Below are 17686 nucleotides of genomic sequence, written 5' to 3' on the forward strand. Positions count from 1 at the left end.
AAGCATGGACTACTTTCTAAATGGTGAGAAAATTCATAAAGCCAAAGTACAAAGGGATCTGGGAGTGCTAGTCGAGGATTCTCTAAAGGTAAACATGCAGGTTGAGTCCGTGATTAAAAAAGTGAATGCAATGTTGTCATTTATCTCAAGAAGATTGGAATATAAAAGCACCGTTGTGCTACTGAGAGTTTTTAAAGCTCTGGTTAGGCCCCATTTGGAGTACAGTGTCCAGGAAGGACATACTGGCACTGGAGCATGTCCAGCGGAGATTCACACGGATGGTCCCTGGAATGGTAGGTCTAACATACGAGGAACGGCTGAGGATCCTGGAATTAAATTTGGCTGCTTATTAAGAAATCTCACAGTAAATCAAATACTGAAACAATTATTTAACCATTATTGTAACAACCAAAATAAAACCCCTCAAGTAGGCAAGTTAAGCCTCACAGCTCAATTTGGCTGTTACCTGATTAATGGTGGAATTTTGCATCAAGAGCGTCTTTCTCTGGATGTCCAGTGTTTACCTCTTATGGAGTGTTGTCCAAATTTCTGCTCTCAAAGAACCCTGGAGATGAATACTTGAACAATTTTCCATCCTTCAAGTTTGTGGTATGACATTATTGATGATCCTTCAGATTCTTTCACTCAAAACATTGCAAGCCTACTGCTTGCCTTCTTATCAGAAATAGCTTCCTTGTTCCTTGTTACATTTGGCATTGACTGTCTGTTTGAAGACCCAGTTTCCTGTGATTAATTCCTTAAATTCTTCTGCAGAGCAATCAGTTGTCCTTATGGAAAATAGCAGCCATTTAGCAAGCAGTTGTTAAAACAGTTTTGTTCATGTCGTCTCCCAGAAAATGCTAATTCCTTTCAATTCCTGTATAAGTTTTCCATTGTCCCTTAATAGTTTATTCTAGACAAGAGTTATTGCTGCTTCTTTCAATCTATGAAGAGTAAGTTTTGAAGTTTATACTATCATACTTCATTAAATAGTCTCTCCACCTGTTCTGCTACTTTCAATGGTCTGTGCACAAATATAGCCAAGTCCCACTGCTCCTGCACCCCATTTAGAATCGTTCCTCGTTTCTATAATATCTGGTTCATGTTCTTCTAACCAAAATGCATCACTTCATACTTCTCCAGATTGAACTTCATTTGCCCCCTATCTGCCCACTCCATCAACTTATCAATGTTCCATTAAAGTTGTGCACTGTCCTCAGAGATTACAATACTTTCCGCAAACATCATATACAAATTTTGAAATTGTATTTCATGCAAAGGGTGGTGTGTGTATGGAATGAGCTGCCAGAGGAAGTGGTGGAGGCTGCTACAATTGCAACATTTGAAAGGCATCTGGATGGGTATATGAATAGGAAGGATTTAGAGGGATACGGGCCAAGTGCTAGTAAATGGGACTGGAATAGGTAAGGATATCTGGTCGGCATGGATGAGTTGGACCGACAGGACTGTTTCCATGCTGTACACCTCTATGATTCTATCTAGGTCCCAGTGTAATTTTTCACACAAGTCTATTGTGTGGCACTGCATTGAATGTCTGTTGGAAGTCCATGTACACCACACCAACAACCCTACACTCATCTAACTTACACCTCCAAAAAACTCCAGCAAGTTAGTTAAACAGAATTTCTCTTTTAAAAATCCATGCTGGCTCTTCCTCGCCAATCTTGCTTTTTCCATGTGTTGAGTATTTATATCTCAAATAATTGCACCTGCAGGCTTCCCCTGCTGGGCTTATTCAACAACCTTTTTTGAACAAGGGGATGATGTCTGCAATTCTCCTGTTTTCTCGTACCTTCCTCGCGCCTCGGGAAGGCTGTAAGATTATGACCAGTGTCCCTGCAACTTGCACTCTCACTTCCTTCAATAGTCTTGGATGCATCTCATCCATCCAAGTGCCTTGTCAAATTTAAGGACCAACAGTGGGTTTCTCTTTATTAATTCCAAACCTGTCTAGTGACAGAGTCTCCTCCTGGACAACATCTACCTATCGGTAAAGACAGATGCAGAGTATTCATTTAATACCTTGGCTGTGCCTCATAGCTCCAAGTTATAGATCCACTTTTTGGGCCTGAATCGGCTCCTTAGCTCTTTTATGATTTATATTCCTACAGGAGACTTTGAGATTCCCCTTTGTGTTAGCTGCAAGTTTTTTCTCATTATTCCTCTTTGCTTCTCTATTATGCTTTCTCACCTCTTCTCTGAACCATATATATTCCTTTTGGTTCTCAATTGTACTTTCTACCTTGCACCTGTCATAAATACACTTCTCTTCTTTATCTTAATTTCTACCTCCTTTGTCATCCAGGGAGCTCTGGATTTGCCGGTCCTACCTTTCCCAAGGGAGTACACCTTGCCTGCACCTGCACCATCTCTTCTTTGAAGGTAGCCCATTGTTCAGCGACTGTTTTCTCCACCAATCTTTAGCTCCAGTTGATCTGACCCAGGCCCATTCTTTTCCCACTGAAGTTAGCTCTCTGTTAACTGATTTTTCGTACTCTGGATTAACCACTGTCACTATCCTGAACCTTCATACAATGATTATTGCCTCATAAGTTTTCCTTCACTGACACTTGATTTACTTGGCCCCTCAATTTCAAGAACCATATCCATGTCTCCGAAAGTTAACAGCAAGAGTAATACTTCATTCAACATAATGTGCCTGCTGCCATTTTGAATGGTATTAAACCCTGCTCTCTTCAGTTCTTACAACAAATTGGGCATATACTAGCCAAAATAAAATTAAAGATTCTGAGCTTCGTGTCCATTGTTCTTGCTGGTTTGGGAGTTTCTTGAACTGGATGTTTTTGTGTTGTAGGATCTTCACCTCGAAGTTTCTGCAGAAGGGATCATGTCATAATGCTAAAATTTGATTTCTTCACTGCCAACATGACTAACCTGCTTAGCTATTGCATTTTTATGGGGAAAGAATGGGGGAGTGTTGTAAGGTCTGTGGGTGTGATTCTATTATTCTATAATTCCTGCCTCTTATTGTTCTTCAATCATTAAATCCTGATTAGAAACACCTAGTATTTATTGGGTGTAGACAAGATAATATTGGAAAACAGCAGATGACACAGTTATCTTGCTTCATCCTATAGGAAATGGCTTACAGCTCAATCTTCTAGTTCCAGAATTTCTTTTCTGAAAATTGGACCTGGATTTCTGGAATAAAAGACTAACAAGTCATATGAGAGGTCAGAAATGCAAGGAACATAGGCAATATCTTCATTGCCCTGACTTTGTCAAAGCTATGGTTTAAAACTGTTTATTTTTTTTTACACTTCTACCAATACATCATGGGATGCAACAAGGCCAATGGGGCCAGCTTACCTGTGCTGGGTGTGGAAGACCTTGATTTGAAAATAAACTGCCTTAGAAATGAATTTGTTCATTCTGTGCTATTTTGACATTGTACACAGGAGGATTATTTCACCAGAAGGCTGTGCTGACAGAAGGCAATTATAACATTGCCAACAAGGCAGAATTGTAGCCTTAAAAATGTTTTTATTATTCCTCTAATAATTGAAGAGAGCTTGAATTTCAATGCTTACCTCAAATTCTTTCTTTTTTACTAAGCTGCTATTATAGTTTTTGCAGCATTAATCATCTCAGATATCAGCTAAGGCATAAGAAAACTTATGAAAATGGAAGGGATTTTAATCAAAGGCATACTGTGAATGTTTGTGATCCCCTTACCTAGGGAAAGATGCGCTGATATTGGAGGCAGTCCTGAGAAGGTTCACTAGGTTGATCCCAGGTGTGGAGGAATTGTCTTATGAGGAGACGCTGAGTAGGTTGGGCCTGGACTTATTGGATTTTAGAAGAATTTGAGAGACGATCTTATTGACACAGTGTGGAAGTAGGCGATTCTGCTCATCAAATTCACACTGATCCTTCAAACTGCATTCCATCCTGACCAGCACCCACTACCCTATCCCTGCAACCTCACATTTCCCATGGCCAATCCATACATCCCTGGACAATTTAATATGGCCAATTCACCTAACCTGCACATATTTGAACTGTGGGAGGAAACTAGAGCATCCAGAGGAAACCCATGTAGACTCAGGGAGGAAATCTGCACACGGACAGTTGCCCAAAGCTGGAATCAAACCCGGGTCACTGGCACTGTGAGGCAGCAGTGCTAACCACTGAGCCACTGTGCTGACACCTATAAGATTCTCAGGGGAAAACAACAAATACTGGAGATCACAGTGGGTCAGGAAGCATCCATGGTGAGAGAGCAAGCTAATGTTTTGAGTCTAGATGGCTGTGATGAAATGTCATCTAGACTCAATGTTAGCTTGCTGTCTCTCCATGAATGCTGCTGTGATCTCCAGTATTTGTTGTTTTCAGTACAGATTCCAGCATCTGCAATAATTCCCTCCTAAGGTTCTTAGGAGGTTTGACAGGGTAGATGTGGGAAAGTCTAGGACAAGAGGGTATAATCTGAGAAAAAGGATTCATCTACATAAGACAGAGGTGAGGAGGAATTTCTTCCCTCAGAGGGGAGTGAATCTGTGGAATTCCTTACTGCTGAGACCTGAGTTTCTCCAGTACTTTTCGCTGCTCTTGCTAAGAAGAAATCAGTGTTGGAACTGTCAACATTGCAGGATTTCTTGACATTGGTGTGAATAGGATGGGAATGAGGCAGCAGTTTATTTTACCTCTTACTAGATATTTTATTTCCACTGGTTTCAGACCAGCACAGGATAGGATTAGCTGTGGAAAAGTTTGAAAATGGTGCGACATCCATAGAACCAGAACTCCACAATTTTTTTCCGATCCAAGCAGTTTACCATTACTTTCTGTTGCCTTCATCAGTGACATTTAAAGAATTAAAATATTCCTGTCCTGAGTTCTGGAGCAACAAGTGACCTTTTAACTCATTGGCCTAAAATTCCATTCAGAGTTAAAACTGGGGTCACACAGGTGACAATGATGACATTTTCAATCTCAATAAAACATTAATCAGTCCATTAGCTCTTTATTAACTGAAATTTGAAAAGACCAGAACTCTTGTTGGAAAGTTGACCACTCCCTCTCATCTGAACAATAAATTGCATTTATAAAGCACATCTATCATGGGAAAAAAATCTCCCATAGTGCTACACAAGGATATCATCAGACAAAAACAAATGGTGTCATCAAAGTGATATTTAAGAAGGGGAGCAAATATTCCAAGATGGCAGCGCTGGCAAGATAGGTAGCATTTAGGATCCTGAGCCCATCCGCACCAGGCCAGCTGCATCCTTCTTTCTCTTTCCTTTTTGTCTTCTTTCTTTTTCTTTTACTTTTTTTCTTCACCTTCTTTGTGTCGGTGGTAGAGGAGGTGTCATTGCAGAGGAGGCTGGAGCGGGATTCAGCGAAGGTAGTAAGGCAGCAGCTGCAGCCATGGCTCGTGATTGTGGTAGGCCTGGATCAGGAGTCCTAGCAATGGTGCCGAGGCGGCATCAGGGAACCCAGGGATTCCTGAGGCATTGTGGCCAGGAGTCTGGATAATCTTACTGAAACCCTACAAACCTTAAGAAAACCTGAAGCCACACTTGACAAGAAGGACTGTAAAGTTGAACATTATTTCTTATTTTTGTGCTTTTATATTTTTCTGTCAATTGAACAGAAAATGAAGCTTTATTTAAGTCATTTCCAATATGGCACCGGATTGTGGTGATGAAACACTTTTCACTGTATTTTTCCAAATAAATGTGATAATAAAATCATTAATTTATTCAAAGCATTAATTCAACTGGATTGCTCGACACGTTGTACATTGCAGATAATCTTTTGCTTTCTTTGTCTCTTTTTAACTTCAATCTTCACACTAACGTTCAAACACACATAGAACAATGCTCTCTAAATGGTCATTGTGGATGAACTCAAGATCTTTATCATTATCTTATATCTTTATCAAGGTCATTATCACTAGCAGAATTTTATCCAAACTTTCCTTCCACTCCTACCTCCGACGCAACCCTCTGCCAATCTCAAATTCCTCTCAATTCTTAAAAAGGCAACAATTACGTTCCTCTTATCGGTCCAATCTTCTTCCTCCCATAATAACATTGCTAACTATTCATCACTTTTACAGGACAGTTCAGTACAGCTGGTGAGCAGCAAGTCTGTCTGTCCAAAAATGGCTCAAACACGTCAAGCTGTATTCTCATTCCAATTCCGCAGCTAAATTCACATCACAGTTCTATTTCTCCACCTTCTCCAGTGATGTAAAGCAGTCCTTCACTCTCTGCTGGTTTGATATTAATAATTTAACGTGTCAACAATTAGACACTTAATCATACAGAACATTAGTATTGCTGAAAATTGAGTCTAGCCTGTCAAAGCCATTTGTTTCATGCTCACTGGAAAGATCCAAAACACCTAATTTCAAAAGGCATTGAAAAGGTTGCCATCACCAACTTAGTTGGACTTGCAACATGGCTCATTTATACTTGTTAAAAGCCACATGTTATCAAATGCAGGGCCTGTCCTTTGCAGGAGAAAGCAATATGGCCAGGCATCATGCCTTTATTAATTTAAATAATAGGGCAGATGACAATAGGCCTCTGCAATGCCTCAATCAATCAGGGTTGACTTACCAACAATCAGCACCATTTGCTTATATATTTTCTTATATTGTTCCTCCCTGTCAAATTTTGGCTTTCTTGTATCTGTTCCGATGACTGCAGGATGAAAAGTTTCAATAGCATGTCCTTTCTTCAGCAATCCCAATAATTTATTTTGCCAGTATAGAAAGAAAACACTGAAAATGTTGTCTTCCTCAGTAGCCTGAATTCCATCAACATCCCCATTTTTCAGCTCAGGCTAAGTACAAAAGGATGGAACCTTCTTATACACTGAATTTTGAGCCATGCCTCTTTGCCATGTTTGATCTGTCACCAAACTATCTTTAATCTGACACAAAACTTTATCTCTCTTTCCACCTCATTTCTCCTGCTGAGCACCTTGCGGGGCCTTTATTACTTATACGTTTGGTTTTCCAGTGCTCTCCTCACTGAATCCACGAACAGAGTACCTCATTGAAGATACCATAGCCTATGTTATCACTCACATCATTTTCCACATTCTCCAGAACTTCCCTGCCCCTGGAACAGACTTGAAAATCCTTAGCATCACCTTCCTATCATTCCTAAGGCTCATTTAACCCAATCTCAGCCATATCCTCCAGTTTCCTAAGGCTCATTTAACCCAATCTCAGCCATATCCTCCAGTTACGCGTTGTGAGAGCTGTGGCTCAGTTAGTAGTGTTCTTACCTCTGAGACACAAGATAGTGCATTTTAGTGTCATTTCAGAGATTAAGCACAAAATGAAGGCTGAAATTCCAGCAGCATTCTGAGGCAATGCTGTACTGTCACAGGTAATGTCTTTTGGATGACATGTTAAACCAAGGTTACATCTGCTTACTTAATGAAATTTTTAAAAATCCCATGATACTATTTTGAAGAAATGATTCAGAGATGCCGGTGTTGGACTGGGGTGTACAAAGTTAAAAATCACACAACACCAGGTAATAGTCCAACAGGTTTAATTGGAAGCACACTAGCTTTCGGAGCGACGCTCCTTCAATCACCTGATGAAGGAGCATCGCTCCAAAAGCTAGTGTGCTTCCAATTAAATCTGTTGGACTATAACCTGGTGTTGTGTGATTTTTAATTTTGAACAAAAGTGGGGAATAATCTCCAAAATCTTGTCAATATTAATCCTGTCCATCTATACGCACCATTTTCCTCTCCGACTTATCACCTTCACCCTCACCTTCATCTACCTATTGCATTCCCAGCTACCTTCCCTCCAGCCTCACCCACCTTCCATTTATCTCTCAGCCTCCTTGGGCCACCCCCTCATTCCTGATGCTCGAAACATTGACTCTGCTGCTCCTCGGATGCTGCCTGACCGGCTGTGCTTTTCCAGCACCACACTTTTTTTGCTCTGATTTTCAGCATCTGCAGTCCTCACTTTCTCCTAATCTTAATCCTGCAACCAAAATAAAAATCAAATTATTTGTTCATTATCACACTGCTGGTTTTGAAAACTAGTACAGTGTTTACTATATTGCAGTAGTGATTGCAGTTCAAGAAGTACTTTATTGGGCTGCAAAGTGCTTTGAGATGTCCAGTAGTCACAAAAAGGCTTGATGCGCTATGAATTCAGTTTCTTTTTGCTCGCCATCTACTAGCATAGCTCTGGGCTACAGCAGACATGTATAAGTGTGTGTTTTTACAGCAACTTGAACTCCTTGCAGGACTCAAAAGCCGCAATGTTGTAGTGACTTGCAGTACACCGGAGGAAATTCTACTTCGTTTCTTTGAGGTCTTCAATGTTCCTCTATGAGGCCAACCAGGGCCATGATTTAACATTGAAGATCAGCACCTCTGACAACTGACAGTTATTCTTTTGCTATTCTTTCAACAACCACTGCCTGCCTTCTAAGACACTTTCTCTCTACTTTCATGTTTCTCCCTGTTTTTAAAGCCTCCTTAATCCTCTTCTTTCTAAGCAGGTCTCTCTGTCTGTCTCTCTCTCAATCTTCTATTCCTCTTTCTCTCATTCATTCCCTTGGCCTTAAATTTGTCCACTGCTCAGTTAACTGAATTGCAGTGAACCTCCGCACATGATAAATTCGCAACATAACTGTCACTGCATATAAATTGATCTACAGCAACGAAGGCAAAATTTTACGTAATGACCTCATCCAAGTGGTCTTACTCTATATTCGACAAATATTAGTGCAGCTGCAAAATGCTATTTACATTTTGTCTTGCTGTGACGTAGGAAACACTCTCGAGCATTACAATTTTAGCAGTTTGTCCTCTTACTCTTCTTTAAAGGCTTTGGGGATTAAAAGTTAGGATTGCCATCTGTTATCCGTAGTTTTGTTTTCTGGTTGAGCTGCCTGAGAATTTTGAAAACAATGCACCATAATTTAGGTTCTTAAATACGGAGGACTATTTACGAAGACATTCAATTTTTCAGGATTTAAAGGCTGATACTCCAGTTGTGACTATACTATGGCTTTAAGAGACGTATTTTGTCCTTTTTTTTGTTTTCAGACAGAGGTGTTGAACTATCTATTTGAATCCAATAAAGTAAACAGCTTGTGAAGTCTTTGTTTTTTTTTTAAAGTTGGAACAATTGAGGCAGCCTGAATAGGTGGGGTCAAACTCTGCCAGAGCCAGGATTTTTATTTTAGCCTTTCAGAAGCAGTTGTTGGGTCTTGAAACTGGGTTTAGAAGCTGCAGTACATCTTTTCCTCTATTCTCTCTCTCAGCATTTTCTCTTGATGTTTATTCTTCCTGGACTGGGGAATTGCCTGTGAGACCATCTATTTTACTGAATTTGCCTTTGCCAAGGGGTGGGTTTATGGGATGTTACTATATTGGAACAGTTACTGTTTAGTAGTTAAATAATCTATTATTCTGTTATTCCAATAGAGTTAAATTATTCTAATTTGTTCTTTCTTTTGTTGTATTTTCATTATAGTTTTTGAATAAAGTGTGTTTTACTTCAAATCTAGTAGTTTGACCAATCGAATTGCATCCAGAATGCAATGCCTGGCACTTGCCTTTAACATAAGAAAATGCTAGGTTGTCGGCTATCTTTTTAATATACGTTGCGGGTGGTTTGGTTTGCTCCATAACACAGTGCACTGTTGAGAGAATACTGTGTTGTCAGAGGTGCTGATTTTCAATGTTTTTAGATTACATTACAGCGTGGAAACAGGCCCTTCGGCCCAACAAGTCCACACCGACCCGCTGACCTGCACATCTTTGGACTGTGGGAGGAAACCGGAGCACCCGGAGGAAACCCATGCAGACACTGGGAGAACGTGCAAACTCCACACAGTCAGTCGCCTGAGGCGGGAATTGAACCCGGGTCTCAGGCGCTGTGAGGCAGCAGTGCTAACCACTGTGCCACTGTGCCAATGTTAAATCATGGCCCTGGTTGGCTTCATAGAGGAACATTGAAGACCTCAAAGAAACGAAGTAGAATTTCCTCCAGTGTACTGCAAATCACTACAACATTGCGACTTTTGAGTCCTGCAAGGAGTTCAAGTTGCTGTAAAAACACACACTTATACATGTCTGCTGTAGCCCAGAGCTATGCTAGAGGCTGCGATTTATTTTCATCATCTGGCATGGCCAGTAAATACTTACACCCTTACCATCTGCTATTGGATCATGTAGGCAGGATTTTCAAGATCACAGTCGGCTGAGCTGCATTAGGAACACACCCTCCTTAGCATTGATTCATAATTCATTCCAATCACAGATATTCTAGCTCAGAAACCACAGGGGCTACCCACTGTACTAAATGACCTCCTCATTCAGGAGCTATATCAATATAATTCTTTCTGTTTGTTAGATTAGAAGATAACTGGGAAAAGAGTAGAGACCACAAAGGGCCAGAGTTGTAATTTGTGCGTGGAATCTGAGGACGTTGGTAAGATTCTGAGTGAATACTTTCTGTCAGTATTCACTAATGAGAGGGATGATATGGGTATAGAAATCAGGCGGAAGGTACGCAATCTAATTGAAAAAAAATTGCATAGTTAGAGAGGAAGTCTGGCAGGTTCAGAAGCAGATAAATCTTTAGAACTGGATGAAATGTATCCCAGGTTGTTGAGTGAGGCAAGTGAAGTAGTTTGGGCACTGGTAATAATTTTTGTTTCTCTCTGGCCAGAGGAGAGGTGCCAAAGGACTGGGGCACAGCCAATATTGTACTGTTACTCAAGAAGGGAGCAAAGGATAAACCAAGAAACTACAGGTTGGTCAGTCAAATGGCAGTGATGGGGAAACTATTGGAAGCAATTCTGAAGGACAGAATTAATCTGCACTTGGAGAGGCAAGGATAAATCAAGAACAGTCAGCGTGGCTTTGTTAATGGGTAATCATATCTGACCAACTTGATTTCAAGAGATGAACAGTTGTGTAGGTGAGGGCAATATTTCTAATGTTGGCTGAATGGCAGAAAGCAGAGGACAATGGTCAAAGTGTGACTTTTTCTGGCTGGAAGAATGTGTCCAGTGGGGTTCCACAGGGATCAATCAGTCAGGAAGCCTGGGTTCAAGTTCCCCTGCTCCAGAGGAGTATAACAACAACTTTCTGTTGAGGTATATATAAACAATTTAAACTTGAGTATAGGAGGGCTGATCAGTAGGCTTGTGGATGATACGAAAATTGGTGGAATGGTAAGTAGTGAGGAAGATAGCCTTAGATTCCAGGAGAATATAGACATACTGGTCAGGTGAGCTGGTCAGTCAAATGACAAATGGAATTCAATCCCAATAAATGTGTGTTGATAAGTGAAGGTAAGGGAATGCATGATGAATGGTAGGAACCTGGGAAGCATAGAGGAACAGAAAGACTTTGGTGTGCCTGAAGGTAAAAGGACAGGTAAAGAAAGTGGTTAAGCATGAAAATGGGATACTCGCCTTTATTAACAGAAGCAAAGAATTTAAGAGCAGGAGTATTATGCTGGAACTGTATAAAATGTTGGTTAGGCCATAGCTAGCATATTGTGTGCCATTCTGGAATCCACATTCTAGGAACGTTGTGATTGCACTGGACACAGTGCAGAAGAGATTTACCAAGATGTTGACTGGGCTGGAGTTTTGGTTATGGAGAGAGATTGGATAGACTGGAATTGTTTTCCTTGGAGCAGAGGAGTCTGAATGGGGACATTACTGAGATGTGTAAAATTATGAGGGGCGTAGATAGGGTGGACATGATACCTTGATGAAGGGAGCAATGATCAGGAGGTATAGATTTAAAGTAAGGGGCAAGAAGTTTAGAGGGAATGTGAGGACATTTTTTCACTGAGGCAATCTGGAACTTTCTGCCTGTAAGAGTGGAAAAGGCAGAAACCCTTATAACATTTAAGAAGTATGTAGCTATGCACTTACAATTCCAAGGCACAGAAGGCTGTGTGGCCTTGAGCATAAAAATTAGGTTAGGACAATTAGGCGTCTATTTTTGACTGGTGCATCTTGATGGGCTGCAGGTGTTTTTCTGTGCTGTAGATCTCTACGAATAAAGTTTCCACCAATTCCCAGTAGCCTCAAGACACACGCTCAAACCAGGTGAGCAAGGGGTGGGAAAAATCCAGTAAATTCCCACTGAACAGACAGTGAGTCACCTCACCAAACTGCTGCGAAGACACGGGGCTTGAGCTCTGAGGCTGTTGTGGCACAGTGGTAGTGCCCATACTTCTGAGCCAGGAGACATGGGTTCTGGTCCCACCTGTTCCAAAGAACTGTAATAACTTCTCTGTAGCGGTTGATGATTAAAATAGGTTTTTGAGCTCTGAGCTGGAGTATTCCCAGCCAGATTAGGCGTGCTGCGCGAAGACGTAACATAGTGGGTGCGGTTTGAGAAAGGGCTGGGACTCCCCGGTGACGACAGCCATTTACCAGGAACGCGGGCGGCTACAAAGCGTGTTCGAGACTCAAGCAGCGCCAGAGCGTGGAGACAGGGCACAGCGCGAAGGCACAGGGGCTGGAGGGACACAGCAAGGTGAGTTCCCTTAAATACATCCTCCTCTTATTGAGGTCGCAGTCACAATGCGTTAATGGTTGGGTGAATGAATGAAAATAACTCAAACCAACTACAGAATTCGAACTTGATTTGACGAGATGGGGGTATCATTTCATTGTAGACCGTGAATTGAGTGGTCGGCTGGAGGAGAGATTATATGAAGGAGGGTCCATACCGCCCCAGCCTTCACTGATTTCTCTCTCCCCATCCCTTTCAAACTGGTGAGTCTAGGCGTGGGGCAAGTGGTATGTTCGGGGCTGTCTTATCCCACAGCATAGTCCACCGATCGGAGAGTTTGGAAGGTACTTTAGACGGCGTCCTGTCTGGGAAAGGTCGGCCCGAGTTTGCTTCTTTTTCAAGGTTCAGTTGTTCCTACTTTTCCATTCTGACTCACAACACGGGAAGGGCTGGGGGAACGAGTTGCTGTTGCAACCTGCTTTTGACCCGTCGTTTAAAACAGGATTTACACGATCCAATGTCTGATGTTAATGGAAAAGGATTCGATTTCGCCTCTGAGAAACATAGGAGATTGAGTCTGTAAACAAAATTCAGAAAGTTCAGCCAGAAACTTGTTCTCAAACACGAAATCCAGCAAAGATATACTTTCTCAAAATAGACAGAAAAAAGTCAGGTCAATGGTTTCGTTCCACTTTTGACCCAAGTGTTAAATCTGATTTCAAGTGCAGGAAATGCTGGTTTGACAGTAGAGGGAAAGAGAATGTAATTTCAGCTGAAGGAGTTGTCATAAGCACCGTCCTTCTTGAAAGGTGACCTCTCCACCTACAAAGAGTTTTTTTTTAAATTTCAGATGTCTACTTTTAAAAACTAAAACTGAGCTAAGGAAATAGCACAGCGACTGGCTGGAAAACACTTTGACACACCGAGAGGTAAAAATGATGACAGTCAACGAGGGCTGATTTTACCCTTTGGGGTCTTTTTCGCCCCTAATTTATCCGGGAGAGGGGATTAAATGATTATTGCGGAATGAAATGTCCAGGAGATTTGTTTGACTCGGTTAAACGTGCTGAATGACAGTTCTCGGAAGGACAGGAAGTTTGACGATTTTAGGTTGAAATAACTTCCAGGAAAGCAGTTTTTTTTTAACCAAAGTCTCAGCGCTGTTGGAATTTGGTCCCGGTATCCGGGACTGAGACCCGATGCGGATCTCTTTGGTGACAGAGGAAATGCATTCTTCGCAACTTCTCTCTCGGTGTTAGAGTTGGGACAATTCTTTTAATGCCCGCAGAATGATTAATGTCAGACTGAAATAGACGCTTGCGGTCACAAGCATTGTCAGATGATGATGAATTTGAACTGACTTAAAAGAACGAAAATCAGTCCAAGTCCCAGTTGTTTCCTACTCCCCCTTTACCAGAGGTACCTTTACAGAGGACAGTGATTAACGGAGAATACTCGGCTATTTTAACTCATTTCCTTTGAGGAAGGAAATCAAATATACTTGCAGCTGGTTGAACTGAATGTAAGAAGATTAAACATAACTTCAGTTCATGCTTTAGATATACATTGGCTAACAGCAACACGTGGTTAAATGAACAGAAATGATTTGTCCCACTAGATTTACACTGTAAATTCTGTGTTAAGATCGAGCCCTCCGCTATCACCGGATGAAGGAGCGTCGCTCCGAAAGCTAGTGTGCTTCCAATTAAACCTGTTGGACTATAACCTGGTGTGGTGTGATTTTTAACTAGATTTACGCTGGTTACTGGTATTCACTAACCATAGTGTAAATTCCCCGCACTTCTGTACGTGACAGCTTGTTGCTCATTGGCTCTCTCAAACCCATCAGCACTCCCTAATTGCTTCAGAGAGCCAATCCAGTTTGAACATAAGCAAAACTTTTGAGAAATGTTCCTCTGGAAGTCAAGATAGAAAACAGATGCTCGAATAAAAAATGTCATTGTCTTACACCCCATAACTAACCCAGGAAAGGATTCTGTGCCGGTTCTAAGTTTCTCAAAACTAGAATATGAAGGTGAAAATGGATACTGGGTATTTGTAGAATCTGAAAATGGTGATCATTCAGATTGTTGCTGATTTGTATTCTAACTGGATCCTCGATATGTTACTGTATAGAACGGAACTGCATTTGTGACTATGTGTATATATGATTAGATTAGATTAGATTACTTACAGTATGAAAGTAGGCCCTTCGGCTCAACAAGTCCTAACCGACCCCACCCAGACCCGTTCCCCTACACTTACCCTTTCACCTAACACTACGGGCAATTTAGCATGTCAATTCACCTAACCTGCACATTTTTGGAGTGTGGGAGGAAACCGGAGCACCCGGAGGAAACCCACGCAGACACTGGGAGAATGTGCAAACTCCACACAGAGAGTCACCTGAGGTGGGAATTGAACCCGGATCTCTGGCGCTGCGAGGCAGCAGTGCTAACCACTGTGCCGCCCACAATTATATGTAAAGAGATTTTATGAATAAAATAAATTTTGAAATTTAAAAAAAGTATCTCAACTTGCTATGGTTCCATATCATTTACTGACATGTTCTAACTAAAGACGATCAGACTTTTTCTTCATTCATGCATGAGAATTGGCCACCAGTATTTAATACCCATCCCTAGTTTCCCATGAGAAGGTAGTGGTGAACTGCCTTCTGGGACTGCTGCAGGCCACTTTCTGTTAACAGACCCACAATGTCCTTAGGTTTTAGAATTCTGACCCAGCGACACTGAAGTAATAAATTATATATTTCCAAGTCAGGATGGTGAGGGACTTGAAGGGGAACTTGCAAGTGATGGTGTGCCCCAATATCTGCTGTCCCTGTCCTTCTAGTTCAAAGTTAAAAATCACACAACACCAGGTTATAGTCCAACAGGTTTAATTGGAAGCACACTAGCTTTCGGAGCGACGCTCCTTCATCAGGTGATTGTGATCGCTCTGAAAGCTAGTGTGCTTCCAATTAAACCTGTTGGACTATAACCTGGTGTTGTGTGATTTTTAACTTTGTACACCCCAGTCCAACACCGGCATCTCCGAATCACTTCTAGTTCAAAGTGGTGACAGGTTTGGTAAATGCTGCGGAAAGACTTTTGGTGAAATTCTGCAGAGCATGTTGTAGATGGCCCACGTTGCTGCTAATGAGTGTTGGTGGTAGAGGGAATGACTGTTTGTTTGTAATTGTGCCAGTCAAGTTGGATGCTTTTTTGTGGATGTTGTCAAGCCTTTCGTAAATTGTTGGAGCTGCGCTGATCCAAGTGGGGAGTATTCCATCACACTTGTATCTTGTTCATAGTGGACAGGCTTTGGGGAGTCAGGAGGTGAGGTACTTGCTGCTGGATTCCTGTATTCTGACCTGATTATGTATCCATGGGGTTTTTTTGTGGCTAGTCTAGTTCAGTTTTTGGTCAATGGTAATGCCCTGGATGTTGATAATGGGGGAGTCAGTCATGGTAATACTTTTGAATATTAAGGAGCTATGGCTATATTCTCTTTTCTGAGATGAGCTCTTGTGTGCTACACATATTACTTGCCACTTGTCAGCCCAGACTTGGATGTTTTCCGGATCTTGCTGCATTTCACTCTGAACAGCTTCAATATCCCAGTAGTTGTGAATGTGGCTGAACATTATGCAATCATCAGAAACAGTCTCACTTCTGACTTTATGATAGAGAGAAGGTCATTGATGAAATAGTTGAACATGGTTAAGTTTGGGACACTACCATGAGGAGCTGAGATAACTAATCTACGACAACTGCAAACATCTTCCTTTGTGCCAAATATGATTTGAACCACTCAAGAGTTTTCTCTTGAGTTCTGTTGTCTCCAGTTTTGCGAGGGCTCTTTGACACACCACTTGGTCAGTTGAAGCCTTGATAGCAAGGGCAGTCACTCCCACCTCACCTCTGGAATTCATCTCTTTTGTCCCTGTCTGAACCAAGGTTGTAAGAGGTCATGAGCTCAGTGGCCCTGGCAAAACTCAAACTGAATATTAGTGAGAGGGTTATAGCCAAGAAAGTGCTGATTGGTGGCACTTTTGATGACTCCTTACATTACTTTACTGAGGTTTGAAAGTAGACTGATGGAGTGGTACTTTGTAGGGTTGGATTTCTCCTGCTTTTTTTGTGTACAGGATACATCTGGGCAATTTTCCACATTGTCTGCTAAATGCCAGTGTTGTAACTGTACTAGAACAGCTTGGCTAGGGTTACAGCAGGTTCCTGAGCACAATGTTGTCACGGCCCATAGTGCTTGCAGTATCCAGTGCATCCAACCATTTCTCGATATCACGAGAAGGGAATCAAATTAGCTGAAGACTGGCATCTGTGCAATAGGGGAACCACTGTAGGAGGCCAAGATGGATCATCCACTCAACATTTCTGGCTGAAAGTTATTGCAAATACTTTAGCCTTATCTGTCACATTGATATTCTGGGCTCTGCCATCACTGAGCAAATTTAGCTGTCACAGAGAAGTCTATATTTCCAAAGAACTGAAGCTTGACCTTAGCATGTGGCATAATGATTCTTTGAAGAATTCATCAGAAATCATATATAAATCCACGGTAATCTTGTCTCTTAATCAGGGCAGATTCTAACTCAGATTAAATTATTGATTTAGGCATTAAAAATGTTTAGAAACAAGAATAAACAATTAAATGAAATTGTTAAATTACCCCGGGCACCAATATATTAATAATTTGTCATGACTGAAATAAAGAAGCAGAAAAGTGCATTATTTCCAAATTCAGTCTGTTTCAGTGATTGAAAGTACAAGTGTTTGGAAATGCTGATGATGACACAATAGTATCTGTTTAGTATATGGTTTCACCTTATCTTATCTATTGGCAAAATAAACACTTTGGTCCTGCAGATGTTATTTACTATCTCCTGATGACCTAGAAGAGAGAAGAGCTTTTAATACTGTCCAGTTCAAAAAGAAATCATTTGCCATTATGTAATGAAGGAAGCAACACAATCACTTAGCGTAAATATAGTGTTTTAGTATTGAACCAAGCCATTGGTCCAACCAGGGCATGTCAACATTTACCTTCCATGAATAAATAGTCCAGATCATGTTTAACCATCCTATTTTCATATCCATTCAATGCCTTTTCTCTCAGCCATTTATGTCACATG

The 17686-nt window shown here is 41.3% G+C and overlaps 1 protein-coding gene across 3 annotated transcripts in view; it reads left to right on the forward strand.

Moving 5' to 3' along the window:
- Nucleotides 1-12268: 12268 nt before the first annotated feature.
- relt (RELT TNF receptor) overlaps nt 12269-17686 on the forward strand; it is a 71209-nt gene continuing 65791 nt past the window's right edge. For 2 of the 3 annotated variants that reach the window (XM_043692180.1, XM_043692183.1), the window contains exon 1: nt 12269-12549. The gene's annotated coding sequence lies outside the window, so the exon portion shown is untranslated. Of the gene's footprint in view, nt 12550-13378; nt 13458-17686 lie in introns of all 3 variants that reach the window. The other variant, XM_043692182.1, reaches the window with a different exon arrangement.

The sequence above is a fragment of the Chiloscyllium plagiosum genome, chromosome 6 (genome assembly GCF_004010195.1).
Source record: "Chiloscyllium plagiosum isolate BGI_BamShark_2017 chromosome 6, ASM401019v2, whole genome shotgun sequence".
In the NCBI taxonomy this organism is placed as follows: Eukaryota; Metazoa; Chordata; class Chondrichthyes; order Orectolobiformes; family Hemiscylliidae; genus Chiloscyllium; species Chiloscyllium plagiosum.